Source organism: Myodes glareolus, chromosome 8 (assembly GCF_982192425.1).
Source record: "Myodes glareolus chromosome 8, mMyoGla1.1, whole genome shotgun sequence".
In the NCBI taxonomy this organism is placed as follows: Eukaryota; Metazoa; Chordata; class Mammalia; order Rodentia; family Cricetidae; genus Myodes; species Myodes glareolus.
Genome location: NC_142033.1, coordinates 77,471,504 through 77,490,789, shown reverse-complemented (window position 1 = coordinate 77,490,789; position 19,286 = coordinate 77,471,504).

The following is a 19,286-nucleotide window of genomic DNA, read 5'->3' as shown; positions in this document are numbered from 1 at the left end:
CATTGCAGTGAGTCAGTGGTCTGGTTCAAGACCTCTGGGACACCATCATCACTGGGCCCTCACCGAAACTCCCCTTAGATATACTGCTGTGGTCCCAGAGCCTGTGGCTAAGGTTCCATAGGGCCAGGCCCTTCACACACTCCAACAGGTCATAGATGGAACAGATGTTAGGGTTCGGGTAGGTCAACCCAAGACCCAGGATGTGTGTCCTGGTGGTAGCTGAGCTGGTCAGTCTGGGCCACGGAGACTGCCTCCCTCAGGCAGGGTGTGGAGCCAGCTCTCCTAGGCCCATGCCATTGGGGCCAGCTGTCCTACTCCCGTGCTGAAGGGAGGGCTACTTTTCCTGTGGCAGTGTCTAAAGAGGGGCAGGGCTAGCTGTCCCAGGGCTAGTGAGGGCCAGGGCAGGCTCAGCAAGGCCCTTGGATTTCCATGTGCATGGTTCCTACAGCCCCCTGTGGTAACACGGGCCACGGATATCAACACAGACCCAGCTGCAGCAGGACCACAGACCCAGACATGGCCCACGGCAGCAGTCCTGGCCCAGCTGGCACCATGGCCCTGGGTGTCAGCGCAGGCCACTCAGATCTTCACAGCCCCCAGTCTCACATTCTTAATGGCTGCACTAACTTACAGCTAGGAGGTGGACAAGGAGGATGCAGTCATGAGCATATACTATGAATTAAGAACAAGCTGACCCAGGAGGGATTGTTGGCCAAATAGTAATTTTACAGCTTTCTGTAATGGTGCTTCCCTGCCTAATTTTACCTTTTGATAGAGAAGAGCATGTTTCTTTTACATTTCCCACATAGCAGGCAGGGAAATCTCTACTCTGGGGTTCAGGTGCCGTCTGGTGGCATTCTCAGCTCTTGGCTTGGCAGAACCTAGTGGTCTACTAAGTTAATCCTTCAAAAGAGTCAAAGGTGGCTAGGTCAGATTCATATGTGATTGGCAAATGGCTATTTAGGGAAGTGAAGGGAAGCCAAGAGAAGTGTGACTGTCATTCCAACCCCCCACAATGGGAAAAACTAATTAGCTGTTTGCAGGTGTGGCTTTTCGGGGAGCACCATTCTTACCTCACATCTCTCTGTGACATGGCTAGCCTTTGCTGTCTTACTCTAGGGACCCATTGGGGCCGTCATTTCTTCACAAATCAGTTGCCCTCTGTCTAAGAAGCAACGGTGCATCATATTCGGGGGCAGCTTTTAGACTTCAGTTTTCTTGGCCCCCTCATATATGTAAAATTAATAAAACCTGTATACTTTTAATTTGTTATTTAGCCCTGCATTAATTTGGTTCATACATCCAGCCAAAGAGCATACATAAAGACTAAGGGGGGCTGGAGAGATGGCTCAGTGGTTAAGAGCATTGCCTGCTCTTCCAAAGGTCCTGAGTTCAATTCCCGGCAACCACATGGTGGCTCACAACCATCTGTAATGAGGTCTGGTGCCCTCTTCTGGCCTGCAGGCATACACACAGACAGAACATTGTATACATAATAAATTAATTAATTAATTAAAAATAAATAAATAAAATATATAAAAAAAAGAGATGGCTAAATTCATAAAAAAAAAAGAAGACTAAGGGAATGAGATAGACCAGACCACACTTTTTCTCTAAGCAAACTTTAGAACTCTCAAAAGACTCAAATTCATACAGACGGGTTATCTGGCATCAAGAAGGTTAAGACACATACACTTTTGAAAAAGATGCTAAGATTTCCCCACATATGCACTACTTCAAAAGCATTTGAGGAGTTGACTGTATAGCTCAGTTGTAGAGGACTTGCCTAGGTAAGCCAAGATTACCCTATAAAGGCTTGGTGGACCAACCCTAGTGCCACCAAACAAATAGACATGCATTTCTAATTATAGCAGGATGCCAGATGAAACCATAGCAACATTTGAAATCCCTAAAAGTAGACAGAGAAAATACAGCAGATCCATATTTACAAGATGCAAAGGCAGTAATCAGAAAGTTAGGGCTGTAAATTCTTAAATAGAGGAGGAAGAGGAAGAAGAGTAGGAGGAAGAGGATGAAGAGGAAGAAGAAAGAAAGAAAGAAAGAAAGAAGAAAGAGAGAAAGAAGAAAGAGAGAGAGAGAGACTATTACAAGCAAAGAACCCAACCAACTGTAAAATAAACTCAACTATCACATGTGGATTGTGCTAACAAAGGCAAGTCGAGGCATGCTGGCCCAGGCACACAATCTCAGGAGGAGGCAGCAGAGTCACAAGGCCAGCCTGGGCCTCGCAGCAAAGGCTACTTCAAAATTGGACTGAGCTCAACAGAGAGGAAGAAAGATGCCAGTGTGACTGGTGGAGTAGCTGGGCAGTCCGGTGGTAAAGTGTGTGCCATCCCAGATTCTATCCTCCTACAAATATACAATCTCCTCCTCCAACGTCACTGAAAAGTAAATGACAAAAAAAGCTCTTCAAAATGTGCGGGTATTATCTTGAAATCCAGATATGTCAGGACTTGATGGCCACCAGCCTGGTGACATGCCCACCACCTCAGACAGATTCCACTGTGTGTGGCAGGAACGTGTGGAATCTGCTTGCTTAGCTAATGGCAAGTATGTAAGACATCATGATTGTCAGACATGGTGGTGCACACCTTTAAGCCCAGTGTTGTAAGAGGCCGCTCTTTTGTTCCTGGCTGTTTGTTCCCGAAATAATCACACAGAAACTATATTATTTAAATCACTGTTTGACTTATTAGCTCCAGCTTCTTATTGGCTATCTCTTACATCTTAATTTAACCTATTTCTATTAATCTGTGTATTGCCACAAAGCTCTGACTTACCGGTAAGGTTCCAGCTGGAGGCTTGCATCTTTCTCCTCTGGCACCTCCGTGGCATGTTCCTGACTCTGCCTACTTTCTCCCAGCATTCAGTTTAGTTTTCCCCTCCTACCTCTATTCTGCCCTTCTAGGCCCAAGACAGATTCTTTATTCATTAACCAATAAAAGCAACACATATACAGAAGGACTTCCTACACCAGCCCAGTACTTGAGAAACTGAGAAAGGAGGATGGCTGTGAGTCCGAGCTCAGTCTAAGCTCCATGGTGAGACCCTGTCTTAAAAGAGTGTCATTGCTAACGGCAGCTACCCAGTGCACATCAGGACTCTGTTATCCACCTACAGAATCACAAATTCTCTCTTAGACTGGAAACAGACGGAATTCTCCACAGCTTTTCTATGAGCTGTTGTGCTTTGTAAGCATTAGAAAAACCTGTAAATATCTTTCTGCAAATTAACAGATTAATGAGGGGGAAGCCACATATGCATTTCAAATGATGTGGTGAAATTGTTTGATGACACATTTGTGATAACTCTTCTAATTAAATGCAAATGGAAGAAAACTTGGTAAGCTGATAGCATCTATCCGTCAGACCTTTGGGGAGCCAGTAGTGGTGGCACATGCCTCAAATCCCAGCCCTGAAGAGGCTCCAGACAGGAGAATCATGGGTTAAAAGGCCAGCCTGGGCTACAGTGATATTGAGGGATGCTATGCTGGAGGAATGGGGGTGAAAGAGGCCATTGGCAGTCAGCTCCTGCCAGAGCTTATCTGAGTGAGCTTTCTGTAGTTCAAATGGCATGGTCTGTGGCCAGCACCTTTTTCTGAGGTATACAGCAGTCTCTCCCTTATTGGGGTCCTCTTTGGGTCATACAAAGAGCATCTGATATCCCTAGACACAAACAGCAAACTCAATGGCAAGCAGCTCCCTTTAGGAACAGTTTGATCAGTCGCTAGTACTGCCCTATTGCTGTGAACAGCAGGTGCTTCCCTGGCTGAGCCAAGGCCTGAGCTCTCCTGCTGTAAGGAAACAATCCTGTTTTGAAACTTAAAGACCACATGAAGCCAGAAGGTAACAGGAAATATGGTACCCCAAGACATAATAAGAAAATGGGAAGAGGGACTGTGCCCTTACGAACATCTGCCCCTCCAAAGCCCCTTCCTCCAGGCAGAGGCTTGCAGACTCACTGCTGAGAGTGCCTGCTTCCTGAGTTCTCGACTTTTCTCTTTTCCCCTCTTTCCACATCCCTGTCTGGACACCACCCAAACTCCCAAGATGCTTGTCCTGACAGTCACTCTCCGAAGACACCTCACCCCAGTGGCTGGCAGGCTCCCACCGATCAGCCGGCTTCTTGCTTCAGGCGCAGACGGTGTAACCATCCATTTCTCCTGTTCCGGCGCCTTCTGTGCAGCTGTTGAGATCTCCTGCTAGTCTACTCTGTTGTTTTCCTTCAAATTTCACTAAAGTCTTCCCGGAGTTCTCTCTGTTTCCACAGTCTTTGTCAATGAGATCAAGAACATGAAAAATGGACTTTGTGATATTGTCACACACTATCGATGTTAAAAACTACAGATTGTTGCGGGCTGGATTGATGGAAGGATAGATAAAGTTCATAGTAAATCTTTAGAAATATTTTTTTTAAAAAATCAGGAATATGGCAAGGAAGCCTTCTTTCACATTCAGAATCACTGGAGGTCCTCATATTGTATAAGACATGATTTACAATATAAAAAATAGATACTATATTGACTTCTTTATGGAAAATACAGAAAAATCATCAGGCATCAGAGGCTATGACTTTAACAATATAAGTAAATAAGACCAACATCACAGCCTTGTACTCCTGAAAAATTAGTAGGCATAGAAGTTTCTGAAAAGTTTCACTTAAAATAAAAATATACATTGCAAAGTATCTAAAAATAAACCTAATCAAATATTAGAGGTTTGTGCCCTATAGAGATAAAAATTGTGAAGTTTTCCATATGTAACTGAAGAAAATCCAAACAAAAAGATTTTCTATGAGTAAAAGAAAAATCCAATATATGCATAGATACATAGACATAGACATTGAAACTGCAGCAGGTGTCCCAGGGACTTTCTAAAACGCTAACAAGCTGATTCTGAAGCTTCTATATGGAAACAGAGATCTGAGGAGGGTAAGATGTCCTAGAAACTCCGGCCAGGAAGGCAATTGAGTCCCTTGTTCAGCCTTCATCACAGATGCTTCCTCCTGCAGCAGACAGAAACAAATGCAAAAACCCAAAGCCAGACATTATGTAGAGTGAGAGACCTTGGAACACACAACCCTAAATGAGAGGACTCCATCAAATTCCTTCCCCTCAGGGCTCAGGGAAGGCAAGCAGAGGACGTATAGGAGCCAAAGGGGTGGAGGACACCAAGAGAACAAGGCCCTCTGAATCAACAGGATCAAAGCTCATACGAACTCACAGAGACTGAGGCAGCATGCACGGGGCCTCCATGGGTCTGCACCAGTTGTGGTCCAGAGCTGAAAGGAGAAGTGTACACCGCCCCCATCCCTAACCCAGAAGCTACCTCCAGTTGATAATCACTGGCAAATCAAAATTTGCCTTCCTCCAAGGGATTCACGCTGGGGGAAACAAACTACTCTTAAGGGTAGGTTGCAAGCCCAGCACTAGACGGTCACCAGAAAGTGAACACAAGAGTATCGCTGGAATGTCCTCATCTCATAAAGCCACGTAAGAGCTCTTCCTTAAAAAAATTACACTTTTTTTTTAGTTTATATTTTTTCCTGCACTCTTCTTCCCCTACAGGTCCTTTGGTTATGTATAGATTATGGAATCTGATTTAGTGATTAAAGGGATTCCTGAGTGTGTGAACGAATTGGTCTTCATTTCTGGTGCCTCCTCTTGGGGTCTATTCCTCCTGTTTGTTTTGTGCAGTTTTAATGTGTTAGTTTTGGTTTATCTTATTATGTTTTCTATTATTGTTTCATTGAAGTCTTGGGAGGGAGTGGAGAAGCTGGGAGGAATGGAGGGAGGAAAGACAATAATAAGGATATATATTATATATATATATATATATATTTTAAATAAAATTTTTTGTTGTTTATTTTTTTTTTTTGAGACAAGGTTTATCTGTAGCTTTGGAGCCCATCCTGGAACTCACTGTGCAGACCAGGTTGGCCTCGAACTCACAGAGATCTGCCTGCCTCTGCCTCCCAAAAGCATGCACCACCACCATTCGGCTATTTTAAATAAAATGAAAAAGAAAAGATATAATAGGAAAGGGAAGTGGAAGAGAGGAAGAGGAGGAGGAGAAATTAAACAATGAGACAAAATAATCTAAAATTAGATCCACGTGTATATGAAATTTGTTAGAGATGACTTTTCTGATTCCTGAGAAAAATGACAGATGTTCAATAGAAAAAATACTACAAAGCAAGAAACTGGAGTCTGGCTTGATACCAGAACCCAGTTAAAGGTGATGTTGACTCATATATATGGAGGAGGAGACCCATCTGAACACCAAGGCAACAAAGAACACCTCCATAAGATACCAAAGATACCAGGCAATGGTGGTGTACACCTGTAATCCCAGCACTTGAGAGGCAGAGGTAGGCTAATCTCTGAGTTTAAGGTCAGCTTTGTTTACAAAGTGAGTTCCAGGACAGCCAGGGATGTGCGATGAAACCGTCTCAAAAAATAAAATGAAATGAACAAAGACACCAAAGGCAAGACATTCCCAGGATAGATTTACCACAGGACAGTGGAGAATTCCTGTTTACTAAGACGTCCTAAACATAAAAGAGACAAGCCACAAAGGAAACAAAGCTCCACTCCAAAGCTGAGAATGGATCCACTTCCAACTCATACAAACTTGCCCTTCTGTGCCCACAGACTGTTTGTCAACAGAGCTAACTGAAGATCAAACATAGTCATAGGAAAAGATTGTCTCTGAACAGACTGTGTAGAGATGCCCCACCCCACTGTTGCTGCTGAACTATAAGAATCACTATCTACATACATGTTAGGTGTCATGATGCATGTAGGTTCCATGAAAATATAACTTTCCATGCAAAGAAATTGAGGGTCTGTGGATTCAGGCATCCGTAGGGATTATGGGATAAACTAATCTCACTGACACTGGAGAAGGGCTGTAAAAATTCTTATACATATTTGTCCTGATTAGTTTTGGGTTTTTGTTTTTGTTTTAATCAACTTGACACAGCTAGAGTTATATGGGAAGAAGAACCTCAGTTGAGAAAATGCTTCCACCAGACTAGCCGGTGGGGTATTGTCTTGATTGAGGGTGGATGTGGGAGGGCTCAGCCCACTGAGGGTGGTACCATCCCTGGGCAAATGTTCCTGGATGGTATAAGAAAGCAACCTGAGCAAGCCGGCAGGCAGTGATCCTCCGTGGTCTTTTCTTCAGTTCCTGTCTCCAGGTTTCTGCCTTGAGTTCCTGCCCTGGCTTCCTTCATGATAAATTGTATGATAAAATAAACCCTTTCCTTTGGTCCCCAGTTTGCTTTTGGTCATGGTGTTTATCACAATCACAGAAACCCCAAAATATCTCCTCTCCCTAAAATAGGGCAAAGGGAAGCCAGGCATTAAAAGAGCAGACCTAATCACATACATGGTGCACAGACATACTCGTCTTTCTTTCAAGGAAGACATTTTGCCAGACTAATGAGCGAACAGATGTAGGTCTGAAGACATTCCCCATTAGCGATAACCACCATGCTAACATTGTAGGCCACGGCAGTCAGCACCTTCCTCAGATGGATAGATGTATACATTGAAGAGGAGTCAAGGGATAGGAGCCAGGCACCTTAGCCCATCCTAGAAGGAGATGGCAACTCTTATCAATCTAAATGCTTGAATGTCCTGCCATTCAAAATAGGGCCCCTATTTTTTTTTCAGAGCCTTGAGAAAGCCTTGCCGCTGCACAGCACCACAGCGGGAGGGAGACTTCCTGTACGTGGACCTAGCATAGAATGTTCCAAAGCACTGAAGGTAAATGCACCAGCCACATGCAGCAGGATGGCGATACTTCTGGTAAAACTTATCAATGAGCACAAGGAAGCTTTTTTTTATTTAGGATGTGTACGCATCTCTTTTCTTTTTTATTTTTATTGATTGTTTTTGTGGATTTCACATCATGCATTCCCATCACACTTATCTCCCTGTTTCCTTACATCCACCCTCTGTCCTGGCATCCTCCCCCCACCAAACAAAACCAGATTTAAAAGGAAAACCAAAATCCTAACAAAACAAAGAAACAAAATGAACGAGAGAGAGAGAGAGAGAGAGAGAGAGAGAGAGAGAGAGAGAGAGAGGTTTTGTCTTGGTCTGCCTTCAGGTCTCTGGCTTCTGCTACACCATCAATAATGGGCTCTCGCTGGGGCTCCTTTTGGATATTCTGTTGTTCTGCATTGTGGAGATCCTGTTGTTTTTGTTCTATATGTTTGTCCGGCTCACCTATGTCCCTGACCCCAGGGTCAGCTCTAGTGTGTTTCCCAGACAGGGTGTACACCTGTAATGAGGAGTGGGGCCATCTTTCCTGATGTACACATATTTCTCAAACCCTCTTTTCCTACAAGAGCTGGAACCCAGTACCATATAGTCCAGACAGCAGTGGCCTCAAGCCTAGAAGTGGGATGCTGAGACAGGGAATACAATGACTTTGGGGATGGCTCTGTTCTTGAGTTGGGCCACTGGATCAGGATGATAGTTTTTGCTCTTGATGATTTGTCTTGGGGTTGCTTTTATAGCAATCAGATGTTATGTAATTTGAAACATCAAAAAACAGAGCTGCAGGACTTCCTTGAGAAACGTGTCCACATGGCAGCAAGTGTTCTGTGAGGAGGGCATGAATAGGCTACATCCGTGGGTGTGTCGGGAGCTCAAGGAACACCGAACAGGACTCAATCTCTGTCACTCAAAAGCCATGTCATATGGTTGGAGAGTCTCCCAGAGATCCCAGCTCCTACTCGGCTCAGGCCTTATCTCAGAATGTCAGAAACAGACTTTGCTAGGAGGTAGACCAGATAACCTGTGGTGTCTGACCCTAAGAGTCTATCATGTCTGATTCAAACTCCAGGCAAATCTAACTTTTTAAAGACAGCCAAATTAGCTTTGCCCTCTTTTTCCAGACTGACAAACCTACGGGGGGCAGAGCAAATAAGGTTTTCCTTCACAGATCAAAGCTGCTCTCTGCTCGCTTGCCACATTTTTATGCGACGGTCATAGAAGAGAAGGTCATAAGAGAGCGTTAAACTATTTTTGTATGTGTGCTTGTATTTAGGTTGAATACTTTCGGTATTCATTATATGCATGTGACATTTTGTTTTGCTCATGTATTATAAATGTTGCATATTGTACATGTAAGTCTGCATATTGTCTGTATCTATATACATATATTATGTGTTTCTGTGTGTATTATGTATGACTCTTGTAAGTATGAATGTGTGTATTATAAAGTCTATATTGTATATATGTGTGCATACATGTAAGTGTTGTGTATATGATGTATGTATATGTGTTATGTGTCCTCGTCTGTTTGTGAACAATTAAATATGTGTATTATTGCATGTGTGCATATATGTATTGCTATGTGTACGTGTATGTATATGTGTTATATATCCTCATTTGTTTTCAAGTAGTTAAATACGTGTATTATTATGTGTGCACATTTATGTGTATGTTGTGTGTACATGTGTTTGTGTTAATGAACTAAGTGTGACTCTTATTCTGCAGCCTTGTTTATATGTATATACGGGTGCATGAATACATGTCTGTAAGTGTGTGTTATATTGTAGTTGTATGTGGATGTTTTGTTGGTTGTATAAATAGAAATACTTTGCACATTTTTTTTGCTGTAAATTAGGGATTCTCCAAGTTATGACTGTATTGCAATCACCCTGAGAACTTAGGAAAGCTGAGATTGGTATTCCCCATTTCCAGATCCTCTGTTTAGCTACTCGGGTCCAGGGAATGTGTGCGTCAGGTAACAGCCCACGTGACACAGCTGCCACTCAGCTCGGCCCCACTGTAAGGACACCTGCTGTGTCCATGAGCACTCCTCCTAAGAAAAGGGCCTGTGTCTTACCTAGATCCTCACTCTTTTTTAAAAAATTAAAGGTATTGTTGGACTAGAACTATGGCTCAGTGGTTCAGAGCACAGGCTACTTTTTCAGAGAACCTTTGTTCAATTCCCAGTACCTCATACAGCAACTCACAACCACCTGTAATCCCAGTTCCAGAGACTCCTATGCCCCCTGCTGGCTTCTGAGGACACTGCATGCGTATGGCACACAGATGCCTGTGCAGGCAAAACATCCAAGTACACAAAATAATAAATTAATTTTTAATTAAAAAATAAAAAGAAAAGATGCTCAAGTCTAATTGGAAAATTGGGGAAGGAAGTTTAAATGATCAAGTTTTGCATTTCCCGATTGGTCAACAGGAAGAGGTTAACAATGCTGTTTGAGCAGGGCAATGGTGGCACACGCCTTTAATCTCAGCACTGTGGAAGCAGAGGCAGGTGGATCTTTGTGAGTTCAAGGTCAGCCTGGTCTACAGAGCGAGTTTTAAGACAACCAGGGCTACACAGAGAAACTCTGGCTGGAAACAAACAAACAAACAAACAAACATGCTGGTTGACAGACATGATCTGTTCTCTGTACGCCATAGTACAGAGAACAGAACGTCTCTTCTGATTAGCGCCGCCAGGTAACCTGTATGCGTACTCCCTTTCAGAGAAGCCCACCTGGCCGCGACTATGAGGCTATCACCATTTTGATCCCATCCTCACACAGCCACCAGCGAATAGACAACTCAGAGTTTACAACAAAGCCAACTTGAAAGCTAGAGGGAGGCTTGTCCAGTCTCTCTAAGCACTCAGGGAGCTCTCTAAAGAGCCTTGTTGATGGCTCAAGTGTTTCCTCCTGAGAGCTGCCCGATGAATCTCCCGGGCAAAGAGCCAATCACTGCACGTTTTACCTCAGCTTTCAAAGTCAAGAGCCTTAAAACTAGCGATGGCGCCAACAGGCTTTTACAAACTGATGTTAAGTGGAAAAATCAAACATCAAAGTCACGGCCAGCTGGACTTCGAGCCTGTGGAGCTTTCTCTATGTGGGTACAGAGAGGGTACTGTTTCCTCTACATGGGTCCACGGTTCCCACAACACACACATCAACAGCGTTCCCCGGTGCCCAGCCCAGGGCAGTGCGTGTGTTTTGTTCATGAAGTCGGGTGGGGACACGGAGACTTACCACTACAAGCGGCTTGCCAAGCTTGAAACAGCACTGGCAATTTAGGAGATTTTTTAAAAAGCAAGTAAAGTGTCAGAAGCCCTCTATTGCCTGGAAGGTGAAAGGTCACATTGTCTGTCTGTATTTTTGCCTCTGGCTGGAAAAGAACTGCCTTTGAGGCAAATCCTGGAGTCAGGAAAAGCCCCTGAGCTCTTCGGCTCCATGACAGGATCTTTCTATGGAAAGTCTGCACTCACTTATGGGCTGGAAATGGTATATCAGCCCACCTCCATCAGTACCTCTTTCTCTCTCTCTCTCTCTCTCTCTCTCTCTCTCTCTCTCACACACACACACACACACACACACACACACACACACACACACACACACACACTCGGCCCCAGATTGCAACCATATACTTTCCTGAGGTGTCTCCCTTCTCAGACTCAGCCTCCACTCCTTCCCAGCCTCCCTGCACCCAGGAGGTAGGGTCCCATATGTCACATCTCTACTGAAACACTACTTACTGTCGCCATGTTTTTCTGCTCCTAGTTGGAACTGGAGGCCCTGCCCTCCATTTGTCCCCTGAGCCAACCCTGTTGTTCCTGCCCTATCCTAGACTCTCCCACCCCCTACCACTCCCTAGAGGGCACATGTGAGGAATGTATCAGCACGGATCTGGATGGAGCCTACCCTGCTTGCCACCACAGCGGCTGTCTGAGTCTTCACCCACCCTGAAGCCAGGTTTGGGCTTCACCTGAGCCCCTGTACCTGCCGGGCCTTGGCTCAGGGGGCTTCTTCAATGGCTGGATTCAGGGCGTGGCTGCTGTCAACAGGAATAATCTGTCTGGAGAAGGGGTTCTGGTGCTTCCTGAGGTAGGAGTTTGGGGTCCTGGTGCTTCCTAGGCAGGACTTTGGGGTCCTGTTGAACCTGCTTTTATGTTATTTCCCAGGTATTGGCCACATGGTCTTGGTGAGTTACATCATGAGCTAGGCCTTAGATTCTTCTTCTCTGTTATATGATTGCAGGGAGCTTCCTCTTAAGTGATTGCCAGTAAGTATGCAGTCAGGGGCATTAGAAATTCAAAAGTTCCCACCTACTGAGGTATAAGTTTCCAGACTATTCTCTGAGAGCTTAGTTATTAAATATGTATTAGCTAATAAGTACACACACATATATAAATATATATATATATATAATCTATCATGTATTTTGGCATTATGTTGTTTGTTTACTTATAATTTGTCTTTTGAGATACATACATATATGTATTGTGTTTTTATCAAATCTACCCCAGACGCCTCCTGCTCCAACTCTTCCCATGTCCCTGCTTCCAGCCTCTACTTTGTGCTGCTGGTGTCTACCTGGGTATGTGGCCATCCACCAGAGAATGGGCACCCTCATCAAGGGTAGCATGTTTTTGACATAAGATTATATTCCAAAAATAGAAAATGAATACACTTGATAAAATATTAAGAACGCATAGAACCGTAAGTCTAAAACCACTAACGCACTTTGAATTTGAACCATTTAATAGTTGGATAGATGAAAGTCTGTTCCTTTGCCCTTGATGCTTCATCTTACATAGGCAGCTCTGTGTGGCCATGTCACGTGATGATATTTCCAAGGGCATTTTTAAGATGGGTTTCAGCAGTTCCTTTTATTTATTTGATTGAGCTCTACATTTTCCTTTACTCCCCTCCCTGCTTCTCCCCTCCCCTCCAGCCCTCTCCCATGGTCCCCATGTTCCCAATTTACTCAGGAAATTTTGTTTTTTCTGCTTCCCATGTAGATTAGATCCATGTATGTCTCTCTTAGGGTCCTCACTGTTGTCTAGGTTCTCTGGGATTGTGATTTGTAGGCTGATTTTCTTTGCTTAATGTTTAAAAACCACTTATGAGTGAGTACATGTGATAATTGTCTTTCTGTGTCTGGGTTACCACACTCAATATGATGTTTTCTAGCCCCATCCATTTGCCTGAAAATTTCAAGATGTCATTATTTTTTTCTGCCCTGTAGTACTCCATTGTGTAAATGTACCACATTTTACTTATCCATTCTTTGGTCTAGGAGCATTTAGGTTGTTTCCAGGTTCTGGCTATGACAAACAAGGCTGCTATGAACATAATTGAGTACATGTCCTAGTAGTACAATTGAGCATCCTTTGTATATATACCCAAAAGTGGTATAGCTGGGTCTTGAGGAAGGCTGTTTCCTAATTTTCTGAGAAATTGCCGTACTGATATACAAAGGGGCTGTACCAGCTTGTACTCACACCAGCAACACAGAAGTGTTCCCTTTACCCCACAACCTCTCCAGCATAAGTTGCCATCAGTGCTTTTGATCTTGGCCATCCTTACAGGTGTAATATGGAGTCTCAGAGTTGTTTTGATTTGCCTTTCTCTGATGACTAAGGATGTTGAACATTTCCTTAAGTGTCTTTCACCCATTTTAGATATTTCAGCAGTTCTTAACGTACTTAAGAATGCCAGCTTTTTGTTTGTTGTGGGTGTTGAGAATAATGTTCTGTTTATTTGCCTGTTAATTTTACTTTGCCCTCATTTTCTTAAAAGACACAAGTCACATATAAAATTTGTTATTTTAAGGTACACAGTTTAGGGTCTTAGTCCATTCATAGGACTGATGGTACGGTCACCCCTCACACCGTATTTGTGTCATCCCCTCCCCACCCAGTGCCCAACCAGTCTTCTCTGATCTCTCCACCCTGAGTCCCTAAAGACCACTGATGGACTTTTTGTCTCTTAGGACATTTCCTAGAAATTAAATGATTAGTTTGACATCTTTAGTGTCAGGCTTCTTTCATTAAGATTTTCAAACTTCATCCAGACTGTCTCATGTCTCTCTGTGTCGTTTCTTTGTACGTCAGAATAATGGTCTGTCATAAAGATATAAAGTTTCATTTAGCCACCCATTGGTACACAAGTGTTTGAGTTTTGTACGCATTTTGGTGACTGTAAAAAAAAAAATCCGTCTACGAACATCTGTATCCAGCTTTCTGTGTGAGCTTGTTCTGGGGCACGCACCTTGGAATTGCTGGGTCGTCTTGTAATTCTGTCTTTAGTGTGTTTCTGTACTCCCAGAGTGATTTTGAAACTACCTTCACCATTTCCCACTCCACCAGTGGTAAAGATGACGGTTTCACTTGTCCACACCCTCGCCCACACCTGCTGTTGTCTGTTGTGCTTGTAGCAGGCAGGCGTCCTAGAGGTTGTGAGACTGTGGTATCACAAGCTGCTCCCCCAAAGGCTAATGACAATAAGTCTGCTTTCTATTGACCATTACTGTAGGATATGTGTAGAGATGTCTACTAAAACCCAGTTATTTTAGTTTTTATGTGATCTCTTTTTTCTTTTTGGTCTTGTTTGTTTTCTTATGTTGGTGTATTATACGAGCTTTATATATATTCTGATGCTGAACATGCATCAGATATATGATTGAAAACTATGTCCTCTTGTGAATTTTCTTTCCAGTTTCTTTTTTTTTCATTAAAAATTTTGTCTTATGTGTATGGGATTTTGCCTGCATAAGTCTGTGGACCACATGTGTGCCTGGTTCCCTGCAGCTCAGATGAAGTTCAGATGCCCTGGAGCTAGCATGAGAAATAGCTGTGAGTTGCCATTTGGTTGCTGAGACTGGGATCCAGACCCTCTGGAAGAGCAGCCTTAACTGTTAAACCATCTTTCCAGCCCCCTCTTTTCAGTCTCTTAAGAATGGACTTAGAGTTCACAAAAGATTTTAATTTAAATTTCACTCAAATAATATATTTTTCCTTTAGTTGCATATTTAAGATGGCACAAGAAAAAAAGAACTATTACCTAATACAAGGTCGCAAGATTTCAACTTGTGTATTCTTCTAAAAAGCTGCATTTTAAGCTCTTTCTTAGATAATTAATTCTTTCATTATTTGGCACTTAATTTTGTAGATGGTGTGAGGTAGAGCTCCAGATTACCCATGGGTCGCTAATTATCCCAGCAGCAGTCCCTGGAAAGACTGTTAGCCTGAAAGAACTGCCCTGACACCCTGTTGGAATTGGTTAGTCATGAGCCATGGCCCCGGCTTTAGGCTTTCAATTCCACCCCCATTGATCTTTGTGCTGGTGTCGGGATGTGCTGAGAGCCATTGGCTTTAGCGAGCTTTTGAAGTGTGAAAATGTGTGTCAACCTTGTTCTTTTCACAGACTTCTGTGGAGCTATTTTGAGTCCTTGCATTTCCATATGAAATTTCAGATGGGACTACATCAAATCTGCAGAGCGTTTGGAAATAATTACCATCTCAGCACCATTAAGACTTCTAATCCCTGAACATGAGAGCGCTTCCCACTTACTTAAGCTGGGTTTTGTATACTGTATCCTACTGACTTCATAATTACTTTTAGCTGTTGTAGTTTGTTCTTTCTTTGCTTTGCTGCGTGCATAGGTCTTCCTTGGGAATGTCCACATACAACATCATGTCGTCTAAAACTAAAGATAATTGAAATTCTTTTTTTTTTCCAATGGGAGTATCTTTTACTTGCTTGCTTGTTTTTTGTCCAATTATCCTGACTAGACACTCTGGTAGTTATGCTGTTGAACAGAAGTAAGAACACACATTCTGGCTTTGTTTCTGTGCTTAGAGAAAAACATTTGGTTTCCAATGTCATGTACACTGTGAGTGCTGAGTTTCTCATAGACAGCTTGGTTCTGCTGAGGGCATTCTAGTTCCAACCTATCATTATTGTGAAAGGGTCTGAATTTGGTCAAAGGCTTTCTCAGTGTTTTTGATATGATTTTGTGTATTCTTTCTTTCTCCTATTAATATACACTCCACCCCATGTGATTTCGGTCCCAGAAACCTGACTAGGGTGGTGGGGAATGCAGAAAGAACAGATCCATGTACAGACAAGCTAGGGTCAAGTAGGCTGTGCCCACTCTGTACACTGGGAGTGGCACCACCTGTACAGTAACCCGGAGCTTCAGTGTACTTATTATGTACAACACAAGAGTAGGTGGGTGGGGAGGGGATGTAGCTAGTATCAGGAGGAGGAGTTTGTGGGTGAACGGTCTCAGGCAGTGAATAGCCAGGAGGAGAAATCTGCAGGTACTAGCTTTCGCACACAGTAATCAATCATTTGGAAACACTTGTGCTTACATATTCAAACTTGGAGCACAGGAAGGCTTTACTGATTCTGAGCCTGATTCGTACGGGGAAGGCTCTGCATTCCCATGGATCTGAGGCTGTCCCCAACAAGGCTGTGCCCATCAACAGCACACATTCACTCAGGGCTTCCTCCGCTCCCGATAAATATGATATATTATGTTGATTGTTCTTTCATACATTGAGGCATCTATACATTCCTAAACAAACCCCACTTGATCATTGTGTATAATCTTTAGTATATGCTATGGGGTTCTGTTTCTTGGTATTAGACCGAGATTTTCAAATCTTATTCACAAGAGTTGTTGGTTTCAGTTTTCATTTCCTTGTCTGATTTTGGTATCAGACTAACACTGGCCTCATAGACTAAGTTAGAAATTATTCCCTGTTGTATGTTTGGAAGTTTGTTACACACTTGTGTGGACTTTTCTCTAAGAATTGAATAGAATTCACCAATGAAGCCATCTGACTTCAGGATTTTCTTCATTGAAGGCTTTTTAAAAAGGACTAACGCATCTAATCTACAAGGGAAGTAGAAAAAGACAAGATCTCCTGAGTAAATTGGGAGTGTGGGGATCATGAGAGAGGGTAGAAGGAGAGGGGGAGGAAGGGAGGGTAGCAGAGAAAAAATATATAGGTCAATAAAAACAAAAATAAATAAAATGAAATAAAAATGACTAACCCAATGACCTCACTAACCATGGATTTATCATGATTTTCCTTTTTTCTTGACCCCATCTGTGAGTTTCTAGGAACTGTTTCATAATTGTCAAATGTATTGGTCTAGAATTAGTCACAATATTTTATTAACATTCTTTTTATTTATGTGTGTGTGAGATCTGGTGTGTGGGCACATGTATGCATGGATGCGCACACATGTGTCTGTGCATGTATGCAGAGGCTGAAGGCCAGTCTCACGGTTGGGTTGTTCCTCAGGTGCCATCCACTTCAGTCTCTGAGACAGGGTCTCTCACTGACTGTGGTACTCCTCAATCAGGTGAGGCTGGTCAGTAAGGCCCTGGGACCCATTCGTCTCTGCCTCCCCTTCTCCGGGATAACAAGCATAGAAATCTAAGTCTAGCTTTCTACAGAGTGCTGTGGAGATTCTCATGCTGCCGCAGCAAGCATTTTAGACACTGAGCTATCTCCAGCATCTTATTCAGCCTCTAAAGCCAATTTCATTTCTGTAAATTTGGTAAGTAGTGATGTCCCCTCGTGTGTGTGTGTGTGTGTGTGTGTGTGTGTGTGTGTGTGTGTGTTGCTGTTGTTGTATTGAAGGTTTTGGGTAATGTTGTTGTGCTTTGTTTTTTTGAGACAGAGTCTCACTCTATGATCTTGTACTCCTGAAACTCGTTATATAAACCAGGCTGGTCTTGACCTTGTGCAGCCAGCCCTCCTGCCTCTGCCTCCCCAGCACGGACTGTAGGCATGTGCCACCCTGCCACCGTGAGCTGGCCCTCTTTTGTTCTTGATCTCCAGAAATGAAACCTTTCTTTTCCTTAGTCTAGTTAAAAGTTTGCCATGCTGTTTATCTCTTCAAAAGACCAAGCTATGAGGTAGGGGGTCCTCTCTTGTTTATAATGTTTCATTCCAATATTCATTGTTTCCATCTTCCTTCTTGCTGCCCGCGTGATTTGCTCTATTCTTTCTTAAAGTAGAAGGATAGGGTGATGATTAATATTACATGTCATTTTGACAGGGCATGGTGCCCAGATAGTTGGTCAAAATTGTGACACTGTGAAGATATTTCTTAACTGGAACAAGCATCTAAACCTACGGACGTCTTCCATGGTGTGGGCAGGATTAATCATCCATTTTGAAGTCTTAAGAGAAGGCAGGCATCTACTTCCAGCCTGCTTCTGGCCTCAGGCTGGAAATAAGTCCCTCCCTTTGGCCAGCTGGCCTGCCCTGACATTCGGAATTGCCCATAATTACACAAACTAATTCCCTTTTCTCACCGTGTCTGGTGACACAGGTCTGTATTCTGAAGGCTGGGGTAAGATAACGGCAAATTCCAGATCGGTCGGAACCACACAGTGAGCTTAAGGCCTACCATGACAACTTGGTGAAAATGTTTCTCCAAATAAAAAGTAAAGAAAGATCTGGGGAGACAGCTCAGTGAGGGAGCATATAACTCGCATGTTCAAGGCTCTGGGTTTAGTCCTAGTCACAAAATTAGGGTCAATCAGCTGTGCACGCGTGTTCTCTCTCCGTGTGAGTGTGTGTGTGTGTGTGTGTGTGTACACACCCGTTCTAGTTTGATTAATGTTACTCTAACAAATACTGCAACCAAAGGGAGAAGGTTTATTTGACTTACACTTCCGCATCACAATCCATCACTGAAAGGAAAAATGGGAACTCAAGAAGGAACTGAAACAAGAAACCATAAGGAACATTGCCTCCTGGCTCACTTTTATGGGTTTCTTAGCCTGCTATTGTGTACATCCCAATACCACCTGCCCAGAAGTGGTGCCCAAAAGCGGTGCCACCCACAGTGATCTAGACCCTCCCACATCAATTATCAAAAAAACAAAAGGAAAACAAAAAAACATGCAGGTAATTTCTCAGTTGAGGTTCACTCTTCCCAAGGTGACTCTAGTTTATGTAAAGTTGACAAAAGCTAAATAGAACAATCTCTCTCTCTAAGTATGCATATTGATGTATATGATGTATATATATATATATATATATTATATGAATAATTCTCTTGATTCTCTTTCTCCAAGGAACCCTAATTAAACAGTTCAATTCTTTCTAAAACTGTGTGTGTATGTGCAGGTGCCAACAGAGGCCAGAAGAGGGGTATCACGACAATTTCAGCATAGAAAACTACAGGTATAAATTCTGGGCAGGCATTGTTTTCATTACATCCCATTAGTTTGATCCTATCCCATAAGTTAGGTTCTCGTTTTTCTTTCGTCTCAATGTACTTTCTAATTTCTTGTGTTTTTTCCCTCTTTGACCCATTAGTCTATGAAAGTTTATCTACTTTTAGTTTCTTTAAAAATGTATACACATTGGCAAATTCCCCAAATTCTTTTCCCTGATTGATTTGTGGCTTTATTCCATAGTCAGGGAATAGACTTTGGTTCCGAGTCT